At 43.4% G+C, this 16,984-nt stretch overlaps 1 long non-coding RNA gene and 1 other non-coding gene across 2 annotated transcripts; both read right to left on the bottom strand.

Annotated features, from left to right (window-relative positions):
• Positions 1-4,194: 4,194 nt before the first annotated feature.
• On the bottom strand, positions 4,195-16,231 carry LOC138682112 (uncharacterized). Its single transcript, XR_011322326.1, has 7 exons — positions 16,036-16,231; positions 15,253-15,452; positions 15,031-15,169; positions 12,701-13,965; positions 10,228-10,306; positions 7,565-7,645; positions 4,195-6,311 (listed from the first exon to the last, which is right to left on the bottom strand). It is a non-coding gene; the product is annotated as an uncharacterized lncRNA (long non-coding RNA).
• TRNAW-CCA (transfer RNA tryptophan (anticodon CCA)) lies at positions 16,090-16,161 on the bottom strand. The gene has a single exon. It is a non-coding gene; the product is annotated as a tRNA-Trp (tRNA).
• Positions 16,232-16,984: the final 753 nt, after the last annotated feature.

Raw genomic sequence — 16,984 nt, 5'->3', positions numbered from 1 at the left:
TGACAAACACAGAGAGACATCATTTCAGGACAGACAGGCACTTTGAAAAGACAGTTGCTGGGAAAAAAAACAAAACCAAAAACCAAAAAACCCCTGCACGCACAGTAACATTCAAAATTAGCTACAGTTAGCAGAATTTCATCAGCAGCGTGAAAGAGCTTTAAGCTGTCTAACTAGTTAGGCTATGGATGCATCTGGCTTTGCATGCTTTTTATAAAAACAAAACATAAGTCTATGTTTATATACAACTGGAAAAAAAGCTGTTTGTTCCCAGGAAGAGGGTTTATGCAAGACATAGCAGGGCTAGGCACAGCTGATCTCCACGCACAGTTACCAGAATACTGAAATAAAGCAGTGGTTTGCTGGTTATCACAAGCTGCATCTCTTCTGTGTTCATTAAGGGAGTGTCTGTTATAATGGAAGATCACATCTGCCTTCCTGAGCAGTCCAACAAGAGTCAATATATTCCAGTGCAGGGTACAAAGTGCCTTGGGTTTTCCGCAGACCACGTCTGGCTCTGAGAAAGAGATGAATGCCTGAGCAAGAAAAGGGACTTTGAACAGCGGTGTTTTGTTCTCTAGTCTTCAAAGGAAGCGAGGGTTAATCATTCATGGACCAGGCAGCAATAAGAGACAAGAGCAGACTGTGTAAAGAATGGATTTGAAAGGCGGGATGTGGGTAAAAAACGTCAGTGTATAATTCTGATTTTCTGTAAAAAAAAAAATTTTAATAGATTTTGGTGAATTAAGTCCTAATCCACCCCCAAAAAATTTCATTTAAACTGCAGAGAACATTGTTTTTCTTTCCTTTGGGGGCTAAATGTTGAAGCATTTTGTGCTTTAAAAAGAAAAAAAAAAGACCAGTTTGAAAATGAAATGCTTTCAGAAGTCAAGATGCTGTTTCAAAGGTTGCCATAATGAAACACTCCAATTTCTCAGAATTCTTCTCTTTGTTTTGCTGATCCCCAAAGCTAAATTCATGGGCAAACATATCTGTAACAACATACTTTTGCCCAATTCTCCCTGGATTAAGAAGTTCTATTCTTGGCTCTGTCACATGAGGCTTTTGTGACAAGTCACCAAAACCCTCCACGTGTCCATCCGCAGCAATTCATTCTGAGCTTGGCTGCACTGTGACTGCTTGGCAAGCACCTCTGACCAGCGTCTCCCCTAGATGTTCCCCTGCTCCTTACAGACTGGCTGCAAAATTGCTTCTGCACCTGCAAGATCTTAAGCACAGTTGCATGTAGCTAAAGGCCAGTAAAGCCAAGGGAAGCGATGAGTAGATCCTGAGCTGCTCAGATCGCTGCAGCAGCAGAGAAAAACCATCCCCAGAAAGAACAAGGCAGATGCAGAGGGAAGATGAGATTGCCTCACCCATCTAACCAAGGCTTGTCTTCTGTAGCTTCCATTCTCCAGACATCTCCCAGCCCCAGCTGCTGCCCATCCTGGGGTGGCTCTGAGAATAGAGATGTGTTACAGGAAAGTTGATTATAATTGACCTCACTGCTACAGCACTCCTACTATTCCCTATTTAGCATCCATTTTGCTGTCATTACTCTCCCAGAGCTATTTCTGCCAAGCATAGATCCTTGCTGACAGGTCTCTAGTGGAGAAGGCTGCAGTGCATAAAATTAGAGACATGGGGGAGACAGCTTCTGATAGCAACCTGCCAGCCATCCGCGGGGGCTCCGAGTGGCAGGGAAGGTGCGAGATGCCCTGCTTCGCCTGAGATGCGGGGCAGGGGTTAGCTGTTAAACTGGAGGAGGTGGGTGGTAATGGGATGTCAGTTCATCAGTAATCCTATCCACGCTTTCAAGGGAACTTAGCAAAGCAGGGTAAGAGGGGCTGGGGGCAAAGACTGAGAAGTGAGACAGTTCAGGCAAGAGGAGGAAAACTGCAGAACAGCGAGCAGAACAACTATTTTCTCTGCTGCCATCAGAGAGGTGTCAAGTCCTATTCTCCTTTAGATCTAGAGCAAAATCCCCATGAGTGACATGCTCCTTAAATGCCACCCTACTGGAGTTTTCTTTTATGGCGAAGAATGGAAATACACAGGGGTTTTCTACCTCCTGGATAAAAAGGAAATCCCAGAGCAAACCATTTAACTTAAATCCCACCTTTAGGGCAAGATCTCCTAGCTCAGTTTTAAGTATCATCATCTTTCCTCAGCAGATAATGCCACACGCATATTTCATCCTAAACGCCAACTGGGTTAAGACACAGAGCAGTCCCCACCCCAATCCCACCGGGACACAAGCAACCTTTGCCAAGTTTAGCAATCCACTGCTGGAAGTTCCTCCCAGCACATGACCCATTAGCGTGCCTTGCATTCATCGTAAGGACTCACAACCCTGTCAAACAGATTTAAAAGAAAAGCCTATCAGTGCTCTCAGGCACCAGCATTTTATTAAACACAACCCTTTTATGGTTATGCCTACTGTAATGTCTGAATTTCCAGACAGTTTCAGCAAGAGGCAGCAAGTCCATTCCTACAACAGCCAAATGCAAGGCTGCTTCCCAAGGAGGGGTGAAGCCTTCAGCAGTCCAGGAAACTGGCACCCTCCTTCTTTTCCTTCTCTAAATTCCCAGATATAGCAAGACCTACCTGAGATTGCACAGAGCTGAGCTAGATTTGTTTGCCAAATCAATTGATCTCATACGCTTCGGGCTCAAGAGCAAACATCCGTGATCCCTGGCATTAAGCAGGGCCAGTGTTGATGGTGATGTTTTCCTTCCAGCCACTGGGAAAGCAGCGCAAACTGCAGACACGGCAGGGCTGGGTGCCCTGGGAGATCCATCACCACAAATCTTATTATGACCTCTTAAATCACAGTATGCTATAAGTGTAAAGTAATTTTATGTCAAAAAAAAAATCAACCCAATCACCTAACAAAATGCCTTGCCTCCACGCTAGTTTTAGAGCGGAACAGTTAATAATGGTCCATTATTTCTGTCAAAATAAAGTGGATCCAGACCTCACATTTGCCAACTAAAACTAGACAAAGTCTGTCACCTCTGGGGAGGCACTTCTTTCCTCTCTCATGTGTCTTCCTAATAGCAAATAAGAGCCAAACCCAGCAGGAAGAGCTGCTCTAATAAGAGACACTGTAGGAAAAAGGAGCACCCAGCTAGGAGAGGGCAAGAGCCCTTTCAAAATCTACTTTTCCAAATGGATTAATGGATCTGTTTTCTAGATGGCAAAGTATGCTATCTGCATAGGGGTTTACTTACCGAGAAAAAAACCACCATATTTGGAAGCGTCCCACTGTATCAGTGGTGTCTCATGACTTTATCCCTAGCACTCCCAGTGCAGTCCTCAATATCCCCTTTTGTACAAAGCAGGCAAGAACAGAGCAGCACTGCATCCTTATTTTCTTACCTTGCACCTTCGCTACTGCTGTTAGCCAAGACAACAAATTTAGTTATCATATACCTTAAAAATAATCTGCCAAAAAGTAGGTACTCCCTTTACCTCTAATTTTCAGTGGTTGGGATCGCAGCTAACTGGGAGCAGGGATACGGAGTGGGGTGGAATGGGACATAAATTGCCTTCTCCCTGTGCAGACAATACCTACATGATGTTTGTTTGTTCTGATGATCAGTTCAATAAAGTGAGCAAGCACAATACGTGCTAAGCTCACTCCCCAGGGAAGGAGGATTAGGTCCTACTCTGTTCTGGCAAGATTGCTACTCTGCCTTATTAATTTCCACTGAGCTAGAGGAGTCTTGGCACAAACTGAACTTCTCTGGGGTTGGAGGAAGCTGTTCCTCCCCCATTTTGAGTCAGGAGAGGAACATGTTTTTAATCCAAATCCAATATTAACAACTTACAGCTCAGTACAACTTTCTTGAAGAAAGTCAGGCAGTAACAGGGAGTCAGTACCATCACCTGAGGCTAGGAAGAAACTAGGGATAATTGACATTTTCAACAAGCCCAGCAAGTCTACCTCCTGTGCTACACAAGAACCAGAATAGGAGTTTCTTTTCCAAGTGTGGCTTAAGCTGCAGTGCCTAATGCACCCAGGGGCCTGGTCTAATTCTCCATCCTTTTTTTTTTTTTTTTTTTTTTTTTTTTAAGATAACTGATTAGGAACATTTGCCCTCTAAGTATTTATATCAAAGACAAGACCCAATAAAACAGTGTTGGGCAGTAACACACTTATTTCATATAACATATCAGAACAGCACATATCCTTCAACACGAGAGCACACACCCCTAGCATGTTGAACAGCAGGAGATTAATGTTTCTGTTATCCATTGCCAGGAGGATTCCAAAAATCCTCATCACTGGAGCCAATGCTTTGCCATCCTCAACTGAAAGGAGGGACTAGAGTAATCCACTAAAGTCAGGACAGAAAAATAGAAAGGGAAAATGCATGTTGGCTACCCCACAGTGCTCTCTAAGTGGGATAGCTGATGCTAAGAAGGAGGAATTACACCTCATTTCATACATCTTCAAATGAGAGGAATAAATGATAACTTTGTTTCCCGATAAGAACAAGGCTCTGAAGTTAGTTAGGAAGAATGGCATGACTATACAGCCCTTCACCACCACCCTGAATAACCAGATCAAAGCTACCACGCATCAGCTGGATCATTCACAACAAGGTTTTGCTGAGGAAGTGCAAGATGGCTAAACAGAGCGGGGGCATATAAGCAGCAAAGAGCAAAGCCTCAGAGTGTGAACTAGAACTGACAGGGTCTATCAGTTACTTAACAGGGAAGCAATGGTATTTACATAGCAATTTGAAGCAGCTAAAAATTATTTTCCTATGAATGCAACATCAAGCAAAGACATAGCACATTCCAGCTTTCATCGCACTTGCTAAACTGGAAAATGAGCTTCACAAAGCAGGAAACACTTGAGAACAGAGAGCTAACGACACACCTTGGTGGAAAGCCAGCCACCTTAATTCCATTTACTTAGACTGTTACAGGAGTCAACCCCCCACTTTTTCATTTATTACCATTTATCCTACTTAGAAAAAGAGGTAACTTCTTACCTCTCATTAAAGCCATTCCCAAGATGCAAGGTAAAGATTACAAAGTGCACACATCTTAAAGATGAAGCAAAATATCTCAGAAGTTAAGGAAACCATTCAGTATCTCATACCACTAGCTTACTGCGTTATGACTTACACAGGGAGGATTTTCCTCTTAAACCAAAGTGTCAAATCTAGGGAAACAAAATTTTCTTTCTTGGCAAAGCTGGCACAGACAACAGGAAAAAACCAGCAGTTTTTAAATCAAATGCCTTCAGCAATTTTTGGGTGCTGCAGTGCTTTTCTTCAGATTACGTGCCAGGCTCAAAGTTCTGCATTTCTCCTGTGAAAAGATACTAAAAGGCCTCAGCTTGATCTTAACCCATAAGTCATTTAAATCTGAGTGTCATGATTTATGAGAACATTGCACACAATCAGGTCCTCCTCAGATGAAGAGTAGCAGGCCAACAATGGGAGATCCTCACTTCCACCATTCTCCCCTTTTCAGTAACATTTATAGGCTTGAAGGGGCAAGAACATTTTTCCAGAAGTGGTTAAGATATAGTAACTCCTCCTTTGATCCCTCATGGCTTGTATTATATGCTAGAGCCATTCCCTGTCTTGCCAGATTGGCAAGCAATTTGTTCCCTCAATTTATACCTGCTGTTTCTCCGATATAAGATAACCAGAGCACAGAGAAGCTATAAGTTCTCAATGATGCAGTAATCCCAGCCACAGGCAGCTTCAGAAAAACCAAGCCATGCAGAAATCCAAACACCTCCGACTGATTAAACTCTCTAGCTGGGGCACAAAATGTGCAAACGTGGCTTCAGCAAAGGAGAAACAGTATAGCACGTCACATTTCCAAAGGTTAGGAGCTACTGTATATAGTGAACACCAGGCAAAGACAAGTCACAGGCTGTTTTCACCCTCCTACTAGCCTTTTAATTCACTGCCCGAAGAGCTTGTTCACAAGTAGCAGGGAGAAAAAAGTGCATTCTTTGGTTTTGTAGTCACCACTAAATGCTGCTTATGTCATCAGGACAGTGCTTTTGTTTTCTTCACAGAATGAGGTTTATGAGCAGACTAGTTGTATTAGCCTCCATTAATGATATGCACGAAGATCACAAACACAAAGATGGCAAATATCACGATCCTCACAGGCATGTGTGGGTATCAAACTTTGAGTGATCTCTTCCTGTGCTATTTCTGCTCAGTTCTTCCCAGTTTCCAGCATCAATGTCTTTTTTTTCCACTTCAGCTGTCTTCATATTCTTCTGAGCTGGTGACTGCCTCCTCTCTTTCTTTGGCCTTTTCCTGCTGGATCTGTGAGGGAAAATAAAAAGTTGTTTCAGGCAACCTGAATTCTCATCGCTGACCTTACAGAGCCAATAGCCATTATCTTTTAGACATAGAAACCTACCACCAAGTGAGCATGGAATCTTGCAATTAGGGCAGAATAAAAAAAAAAAAAAAAAAAAAAGGTAAACGAAACAAAAACACAAGCCACAAAGCAAATCTCCTGGTTACAAAACAACAGTCTTTAGAAATTAACCCAAGTACCACCTCTATGTAACTGGCACAGTGGAATAACCCAGTCCTGTTCAACTCTCATGCTGGACACCTCTTAGACCTAGGGAAAGGGATATAGCATGCAAGGAATTAACAAGCATTCTGGGAGATGCTTGCTATTTGCTGCTGTAGAACTGCTAGCAAAGTAGCACTAGAAGCACTTCTGGTTAGCCTCTAGCTGAAGCATGATCTACAGGTCAGGACCCCTTTTGATTCATGTATTCCCATGCAAGAAAAAAAAAACACACCACAAACCCACTTTCATGATTTTCTAACAGCAGCAGGAGACAGGCTCCCAGGGTTCCCTCTTCTGTACATGCAAAACTGAAGAATGGGAGTGTATTTTCACAAAGCTGTACAAAGGAGCTCAAACCTGAAAGAGACTCTAAGGAGTCTGTGGAGGCTGCTTTGCTTTCAGTATCTAAGCAGGAAATTGTAAAAAGGCCACCCACACTTAGAACCTACCTGAAGTTCATCCATTAAAGGAAATGGCCCCCTTCTACCCCCCCGCCAAATGTTAATATCTCACTTCAACGCACTCTTGAAACAGGTTTATTGAAATGGTATCCCATCAGCCAGGCAATGCCTTTATAGGAAACCAGGTTTCCTGAGCATCAAAAAAGTGCTGTTATGACTCTGCGCAACTGTACAAGTGTTGGTTTTGCTCAGATGCAGAGAAGGGCAGAAGGTGCTGAATGGCCTGGCAGATTCACTAGTGCACTGCAGTTTCTTTGCTGTTATAATCACCTGGCAGTGGGCTCACAGGAATCCCAGTTGAAACTCCAATGTTGCACTTAAGGCACTCTTCAACTTCAGAATCTTTTTTATCTAGTTCCAGATATTTCTCTGCTAAAGCTTTCTTTTCTAAGAAAGAATTTCCACAAACATTATGCTTTCAAAGATGTTAATCTGCAGATAACCACGAGGGAACTTCTCCAAAACAGGAAAACAAACCAAAGGAAAGGTGGTTGAGGACAAGAGGAAAAGGCAGGTTAAATGCACAGTACCTGATTCCCCTGGGAGGCAAAGAATCAGAAAAGCATGCTTCACCTTGGTCATCTTCATCAGTTCCATCACTAGACGTGCCACTCATCTGATAAAAAAAATAAAGTATGGCAAGAGATTCAATGAGCTTAGTGCATAAGCTTTTCATTTCTAGGAAGCAAAGCTACCCAACAAGCTGGAGAACACTAGAGCAAGGCCACCTTAATTTCAAGGGGGAGGATGCTTCATCTTTGGAGATCCTGGTGTTACCAGAACAAGACTAATAAGGAAGAGTAAATGCATGTCAATGATCACAGCAGTCTAATAAGGATGGTGCCCAGACATAAGAAACACCATGTTACCTCTTGATGAGAAGTGGTTCAGTGAATGGAAGCTGCTCATTGTTCTTCTGCATATAGCAAAAAAAAAAAAAAAAAAAAAACCAAACAAAAACCCAACACCTTTGGGAAGTACTTAAAATCACCAAGAGATTAGGTTAAAATAAAGGCTCGTTGCCTGCAGTCCACTCTAACATGGATGCATCTGGAATATTAATTGGTATTCAGTATATCATTGTACTCTTGTCCACCATTTTCTCATCCTTCTGGAAAAAGAAAGACTACTTTAAACTGATTTATTGCACAAGTCAGTGAGTAATGCACAATAAACAGTACTTTGCCTCTGGACATGTCATCTAATCACAGCAGCTCAACAAACTCATCTGCATGCAAGGAAAACAGTTCTATAATCAACACCCCTGTTACATTAATGCTCCAAGGCCTTACTCAGGACTGGAGTCCCATTGTGCTGGGTGCCACCGAGAGACAGAAATCTTGTGCCAAAGAGACCGATGGCCATATCCTGCAAAGATTTAGCCACCATCTTTAACATCATGCAACAGGGTCCACTGCTAGGGCTGAAGCCTAAATACTGTAGTTTTCAACACATTACTTACATTTAACATTACACAGGTAAGTGCTTGGGCAAAAAGATCCACTCAGTCGCCTGTTTCAAGATGATCCATGTCTGAATATTAAATGCTAAGTGGAATTCATCCTACAACTACATCAAAAAGTTCTCCTAAATATGCTCTTCAAAAGGGAGCACTATCTTCTTTAAGATAGCCATCTTCTAGGTTACAGCTATGCCGGGAAGGAAGTGGAATGCCTTGAGGGGAACATCTGGCTACCCTGCCAGAATTCCTCCGGTACAAGCAAGCTCATTTGCTCAGAGTTGACTCAGGATCCTTACACTGCACTGTGAAGCGCATGTTAAAATAAATTCAGATAAGATGGAAGATTTCTAAGCTTAAGACTGATTAAGAGACCAAGGGATGCGCTTCTGTACTGCTGTATTAGTAAGTGAAATGAGATTCCGTGACTCATATCATTTGGATGGGGCACTAGTCTGAGGGTTGTACCTTGGAAGTGTTTTGTGCCCAGAGGAAGTGCAGAGAGGTGACTATTGTAAGTTAACAGTGCTGTAATACCCTTTTCCTGCAAACAGCCTTGAGACTGCTGTGGGGACTGCTGCCAGCTGATCTCTCTGGTCCCTGCATCTGGTCTATCGGCAATTCATCCTCCGGCAATATTTGTTCTACCTGTTAGTATTTCAAGACAGACTCATTAATGCAGGCTGTGGGCACATAATTAAAGCCTCTCATTGGGAGTTACCACAAAGTCCTGAATGCCATACAAGACAGACATGTTCTTGTTATTCATACAGATTTAAACAAGAAACCTCTTGCAATTTTTCTACCTGTGACAAGTCTACACATACAGTTACAATGCAAAGTTGATTTAGACATATGTAACTAAAAGCCTGAAATAATTTACATTCCATAAGTGAGGACTCAAGCAATCCTCAAGATAGCTTGTACTTTATCATTAATTAGTCATCTGATATGTACTCTATTCTTAATTAGCAATCCTTTGTCTAACTCTTATATTTAAAAATATAATGTGAGAGATGGCCCATCATAAAGAGGCAACAATTTTCATCTGTTAGCTACTAGCTTCCCAATTATTCTTATGAACATATCTAGGACGGACTGAAAGCTACTAGATTGCCCAAATAGATGGAGTACAAGTAAGCCATTTAATGTTCTGTTGCCACAAATTAACCTGGCTTCCTTTAATAGTCATTGCTAGGAAGTTGGAATTCGGAGACAGCAAACAGTGATGGAAGTCCAATTTAAGTTCACTTCTAGATTTAGGAATTGCCAGATGGAATGACATAACAAAATTAATGTGTAACAAGCAGAGATACTTTGCTATGATCTCCACAAGACTGTAATCTGCATCAGGCAACAGAAGCTTCATATGATATTCAGACATCTCCAGGTGTGAAGACTATAAACAAAAGAAAAAGCAGCAAAATTGACTGAGAAAACACTGATGACTTTCACTACGGTATTAAAGGTCAATATATTTTCAAATAGCATAACAAGAAAGTACTTCTTCAGTGAAGCAGCTACAGAAGAACTGTGAGTTTAACAAATACTCACTCTTACAAAAGAAAGCTCAGGAAAGTAGAAGGCAGGCCATAGAAGGATGCTATAATTAACTGATTGGAGGTAATTGCTGCATTTGTCATGAGCTAATACAAAGAACATCAGTTTATATCAACTTGCAATTTCCTTCATTTAGCTGTAGATACATAAAATATTCATGCATTGGTAGATTACTTACTTCAACATAGCCAGGAGGCACAGGCTGCTGTCACTTTGAAGTCTTTTGTTTCAAAGGTTACTCCAGTACTTCTGTCTGAATGAGGAGAAAGGGGAAAAAAAGGTCCTTAAAATACAAGCAAATTAACCTGAACGAACTATACCAGGTTGCATAATTTGGTACTTTAAAAAGCTACAGTTCAGGCCATCTTTACAAATCGCATTGCTTAATTATCCTCTTGTGCATTCACTGGAGCATTCTTTGATTACAGATGTGGTTTGTGTGCATCTTGAAATGGCTTGCCATCAACCAAGCAGCACCCAGGCAGGCACCTACATAACATGGTTCCAGAAACAGAGGGACTGCGAACAAAGCCAGCAGCAAGCAGCAGAGCTGAGTATCAAAACACATTTGAGTCTCTAAGCTAGAGTAAAGAAGTGGTTAAGAGTCCATTCATCTGTTGGGGATCACATACCAAAAACAAGTGAACAGTCACTTATCCAGCCCCACAGCCCAACGCAGTAGAGCCAGTAAATAATCTTTTCCTTTAAATCATTTTCAATCACTACACAAAGAAGCTGTGTTTGAACCAGCTCTGCTTTTGTTATGACAGCTGCTATACTGTCAGATTAGTCCAATGCACAGCTGTTGGCTTAGTGTTTTTTCAAAACATGTCTAAACTGCTCAGGATTCTGGAACTTTTTTTTTTTGAACAGCAACAGAAATCACCCCACCAAGCTAATTGCTTAAACAAAGCTGGATGTTCATTACAGTCTGTAGAATAAATGGGAAGTTTGGCTTCATCTTTGAAGAGAACTTCAAAGGACATTACAATAAAGAAAAGGTGGGAGCAAAACAGCTTTTAGTACTAAGGAACTCCCCAAAAGGCTTTTTGAGATTAAAACACAGAATGTTCTACTTGAGTAAAAAGAGTAAAAACCCCTTTCAGCTCAGATCTTCCAGAATATTACAAGACCTCTAAAATGGTCCCCTCACTTCATTCTCTTTATTCCATCTCCTTTATCTGTTCATCCAGAGTGCTTCTGCCACAGGATTTTCTTTCCATACAACCCCCTGCCGTAGCCTTCATTTAGTTTATGCTTTCAGTGCTGAAGGCATCACATTCAGATATGTCAGTCTAAAAGAAGCATATACATACAGATTAAGTACAGTCAAGTAATGCTACCTAACTAAAAGGTAGATTGCCTATGTTTATTTGACATATCAAAAAAGGGAAAAGGCATATAAAGGCCACAAATCAAAGATCAGCTCTGTTAGGCCTGTATGAATACAATAGGTTATTTTCGGCAATGCTCCTCCAGCACATTTCCATATATATTACACAGACTAAATGAATCATTTCTAGCACACAAATATTGTGCATGACTGCATGCAACAGCTGCTCCTTCATGCATTGGTCTCTAGTGACCTGATTTTGATTGTAACATTTGCCATCCTGATGGGGGGGGGGGGGGGATAAACTCCAGAGATCAGAGACTGTTTGTTTTAAGGAGCAAAATTGCCTAAAGCCACACCTCATTTACCTCCCCTTAAGAGGGCAGAGGCTTCAGATCTGCTCTTTAATGCCTTTCTAGATTGTTTTCTGGAACAATACTCTTTCCTCACTCTACGTTAATAAGTACAGCAATTGGGACAAGATAAAATGAAACAACCTCAGTGATATTCCCACAGTCTTTGCTTCTATTTGCGTGACTAGTGAGGAACAGATCAGTACCTGTCTCACAAGACACAAAATCCAAGTCACAGGTATAGACAAACATCGCTAGCAAATACTCAGATGAAAGGTGGTTTAGAAAGATGAGGGTTTTGTATAAACAGAGCCCCTTCAGCATCAGCACTCTCTTCATTAGGGCCTCACCAAATATTGGCAATTTTCCCATTTAATTTCTCAACATCTCCTCATGGAAGTCAGAAGGAAGCCTCAGGAGCAGTCCAGGAAAGGTTGGCAGGCTGGCCCACATCACAGCAGTGAAGCTGTTCACCCCCTGGCACTGGTTCAGGGACCTCTATTTATAATCGGCTGACAAAATATGGAAGGAAGGAAGAAAGATGGGCACTGCCCCCCACAGATCACAGTGGGAACAGACCACGTAGATTCCAGGAGATCATGTCACAGTCCATACTTACTGTATTTATCTTCACATTTAATTTTTCCCTTGGGAGACTAAAGAACAAATAAAAATCACATAACACAGTACATTTGACTTCCACAAGAAGTTCTGTCCCACTGGTGTCATTCTTCCACAAAACATTTAGACCTTACCAAGGTTAATCACATAATCACTCTCTAGAAAGACCACTTCAGCTCCATGTGCTCACAAGTTTGCCCTGACCAGCAGGAAAAGTCCATCGCCACCACTGCAGCTCTGCTCCACTGGCCCACAGACCTCAGCTGTGCCCACACCAGCTCACAGGTGGGGACATTTATCCAAAATAAAAGGTTCCAGTATTTCAGATGAAACCACTTACCTTCTCTCAGAATCAGCTGGAGTCCTGATTGCTAGTTAAAGCAGTGAGAGAGGGTGCTGGAAGGGTATCCTTTCCCTTACCCTCACTGTTTGGTATTAGCAACTACTCTCTGACATCGTAACTTCCCACAACACCCAGTAGTTAAGTCAATTGGAAAGAAATTTCACTTGGAAGGAAAAAAATCCTTCTCCTGGAAAAGTGAAAGTTGGAAGTGTCATCAGTATCATATAAGCTTAAATATAAAAGTTACACCTCATACCATTTAAAAAAGTTTATCAAGAAAAAGCTAATCCTCATCTTTCATGGGAGCAAAATTGGAAAGATATAACCAACAATCTCTGGAATAAGTCCACACTGATGTATCAATGGGCAAAAGCAACATAAGTACTAATATTTTTTTGTTTGGGGTTTTTCTGAAGGACAAAAAGAAATACCATACTGCGGACAAGGGCAAGGTAAGCCTGTATGACACTACAAGGAATCTGGACACAAGCCAGTTCCAGAGCCGCAGCACTACCAGGATCCCCTGCCTGGCTGGCAAGGGCAGGGTGCAGTAGAGATGCAGGGAACACAAGAAAGCATCAAAAATAATTATGGAACTAGAGGGATTCATTAAGGTGGCAAGGTGAAGGGAGATGAGAATGTATAGTGGAACAAACACAATGACTGTAAATAAACTTTTTCAGACTGATTACACTATAAAAACAGTCTTTCCAAAAGAAGAGCGAGAGACCCTATGCTTGAAACCTTTAAGGAATAAGGCTGATTCCTGAAGATCACACAAGAGCGTAGATGTTTGCACCATCATACTCTCAGACACCATTAACTGATGGAATAAAAATCACAGCAATGCTCTACACCTATGCAATTTAAAACATTAAGAGACAGGAAATAGAGCATGGAAAGCCATTTTGAAGCACTGATACTCCCTCAGCTGTGTAGTACCCAAGCACACTGGAGATAGCTTGTATTAGAACAGTTTTAAGTGAGGAAATCCTAGGAAGAGATATTTTCTGCAGAATTCATTAGAGGTACTTTTACCCTGAAACAGACAGATGTAATTTCTAAACAGGAAAAAAAAGCATTTACTAAGCACCTGGCATTAAAAAGTACATGCACACAGAAGCCTTTTCATTGCAATTACCTTTCTAAATACTGAGCAGAAGATAACTTTCATTTCCTGTTGTATCAAGTCACCCTGTTCAGTCAGCATTGAATGCTTCAGTGAAAACATCAGCCAGAAGCCCAGCAGCTCCAGAACTTACCTCGTTTCACAAACATGTGTGTGAAATACACAAACAAGACCCAGGTATTTTGGTATCACATTTGGTATTTAGATCAAGACAAATGTTAATCATGAAGCTATGAATGACACCTTCCTCAGGAAATCCTCATTAAACAATTGTCTTTTGAAAAAAACAGTTGTCCCATCAGAGGAAAACACATTTAAGAGCAACCTGAAGGGCTCTTTAGAAAAAAAAACAAACAAAACCCCAACCTTAACTATTAAATAGTAACAGACCACTGAGAACAGAGCAGACAAATACTCAAGTTCTACAAGTTACCCTTTTAAGGGGTTCCAGCCACTTGCTTTAAGCCCATCGACCCCTTCCCACAGCACAGTTAAATCCCAAACCAATTACACATTTTAATTAGTAGCCACATAGCAAACACATGCAATATTTTTATTCAAGCTTCCACAGTGAGGTTTAAACATATCCTACTGTCACCTTACAAATGGTTTTAATATTGCACATTTCAGGGAGCACATTGCTGTGGATATATACTTCCAGATACGAGGTTATTTTTTGTCCAGCCATTTTTCGTCCAGCCATTTTTCCTTAATTAAAATTGTATCAGTGAAGGCAGTGCAGTGCAATAAACACTCTATTTCTTTTAGTCTGGTGCTATTTTTCAACATAAAGGTAATCTTTGTGGCAACAGAAGCTCAAAGCATCATTCCTATGTGCTATTATAAAGCAATGAAGTTCAAAAGAAAAGCTAGTCAAGACAAAAGCCATTTAATGGAAAGAGATCAAGACTACAGGAACTCCGTTGTACATAACCCATCATCTGCTGAACAGGTTAAAGCAGTTCAAGTTAATGACCACTTAGAAGCTTTATCCATTCTGCAGATTAGACTTTGCCTTTATTGTTCCTTCCAAATGTAAAACAGTTTAAAATAACAAAGTGCATGTCTTGAGTCAAAGCTAGAGCTACTTCTACTGTTGTAAAGGCAGTAAAGTTATGTATGGAGCACTATGTGTTCTAAGCAGTATCTAATTCAGCTACTGCTGGGGTTTCTTAGCAAAAAGCAAGGCACCACTTACTTCACGTAGCATCGCCAGAGACAAGCATCATCACCCAGGATTGTTTAAAAGCTGTGCTCCAGTTACTGGTGGTGCAGCTTTGTTTATCCTCTCAAAGCCTGTTGCCAAAGTTCCCTCCGAGTCTGTACAACACAAGCGCCTGAAGACAAAAACATTCCTAAAATATTACTTGCATCAGCAGGAGGATCCCAGCTGATGCCGTCTCTCCGGATCACTGCTCACCCACGCGTATGGTACTCTGGCATCCCCTGGGACCAAATACCGCTCACATTTCCTGAACGCTTTGGGGTCACATCTGTCTGTGATCTGTATATTGAAAAGACTGGGTATTTCCCAATGGTATCAAAGCAGTTGAAATCTAGCAACTCTGAAAAATTACTCCGTCTAAAATTGTTTTCCTACAGTGTCCTTGAGAGTAGCGCCTGCGGTTGGGAAAAAAAAAAAATCATAGCGAAATAGTTCTGTCATCCAAAGTTTCTTTACTTATGCCCTAACAGCAGCAATTAAGTAATTTCTCCTGTTTTCCCCCAGTACCTGGAGTCATTCTGCATCACCCATTTCTTTGCTGTGTTTTAGCAAGAGGACACACTTCTGACACTACCCCAATCACCACAGCCACCGCGGGGCCGTCACACCGCCTCGGCGTCCCCTTCAGTTTGCAGCCGACGGGGCTCTCGGGGGACACCTGCCCACAGGAGGGCACTGGGCGAACCCTACGACCATGGCACCTCCGAACCTTCTGGAAGCCGCCCCGCTTCCTCTCCCACCCTGCCTGGAGCACCCACTTCGTTAAAGCGGGGTGAAGCGCTGCTCCGGTTTCGTTAATTTAGGGCCAGGGCCTGCCAGGCCGCAGCGCCCCGGGAGGTCACGGGCACCTCACACCCACCAAAGCAAGAATTAGAGGCGAGGAGCTCTGCCCTCGCTGCCAGCTCTCTTCACTCCCCAAGCCTGCAGCTCCACCAGCCCGACACCCCGCAGCTTCCCGGCCCGGTGCCCCCGGCGTACCCCGAAACCGGCCCCGCTTTGCCCGGCGTTAAAAGGGAACCCCGAAGGGAGCCGTGACCCCGACGTGATTCGAACACGCAGCCTTCTGATCTGGAGTCAGACGCGCTACCGTTGCGCCACGAGGTCTCGGTATAACCAGTCCCGGCCTGCCTGCAAGAGCCTGCGCACCGCCCCGCGCATGCGCGCCCCCACCAGCCCCGCCCCAACGGGCCCCCAGCCTCCGCCGCCGCCCGGGCCCCCCCTCAGGCGGGCCCGGGTCAGGGTCCAGGTCCCCCCCCCCGAGCCGGGCCGTGCCCCCGCCGCCGCCCGGGGCTCCCCCCGGCCCAATCCCGGTGGCGGCGGAGCAGGCCGCAGCCCCTCACGCCAGGCCGCCTAACGGCTTTCAAGCCGCCCGCCCTCCTCGGTCGGCCACGCCCCCGGTCGGCCACTCCCCCCCTCCGTGGGCTGTACCATCGCCTGGGGAGGGGTTGCCCCGCGCTACCTGGCAGGGTCTACCTGCGCTCCCCCGTCCCGTCCCGGGGCGGACCCCCCCCCCGGCCCCACCACCTCTGGTCTGTCCCAGCGCCGGTACCCCCAGATTTAAAGGGCCCAGCCCCGAGAGAGGGAGCCCCGTTACGTGCGCTGAGTTGGACCGGGCGGCCGTCCTCAGCTGGAGCGCTGCCCATGGCCAGCAGAGATAAAGTGGTGTCTGTGTTGCTATTACACTGCAGTATGGTTTTGCTGCCTCGGTCCCGTAACCATCCCGTATTTCAGTGTGCATCTGTTAAAGTTCAGCCAATTTTGACTGCCCTTATGAGTGTCACCTCTGTTTATATCCACAGTCACCTCGGGATTTGGGAACCCATCCCAACAGCAGCTTTATTAAATATTACTAGAGCTGCCACCACTTGATTTTACTGCAGCTTCTGGTTTGTACCTGCACTGCGTGCGTGTAAATGAGTGACTTTGC

This window comes from Haliaeetus albicilla, chromosome 26 (assembly GCF_947461875.1).
Source record: "Haliaeetus albicilla chromosome 26, bHalAlb1.1, whole genome shotgun sequence".
NCBI classification, from domain to species: Eukaryota; Metazoa; Chordata; class Aves; order Accipitriformes; family Accipitridae; genus Haliaeetus; species Haliaeetus albicilla.
The sequence above is the reverse complement of the archived record's forward strand: the minus strand, read 5'-3'. Positions and strand labels throughout refer to the sequence as shown.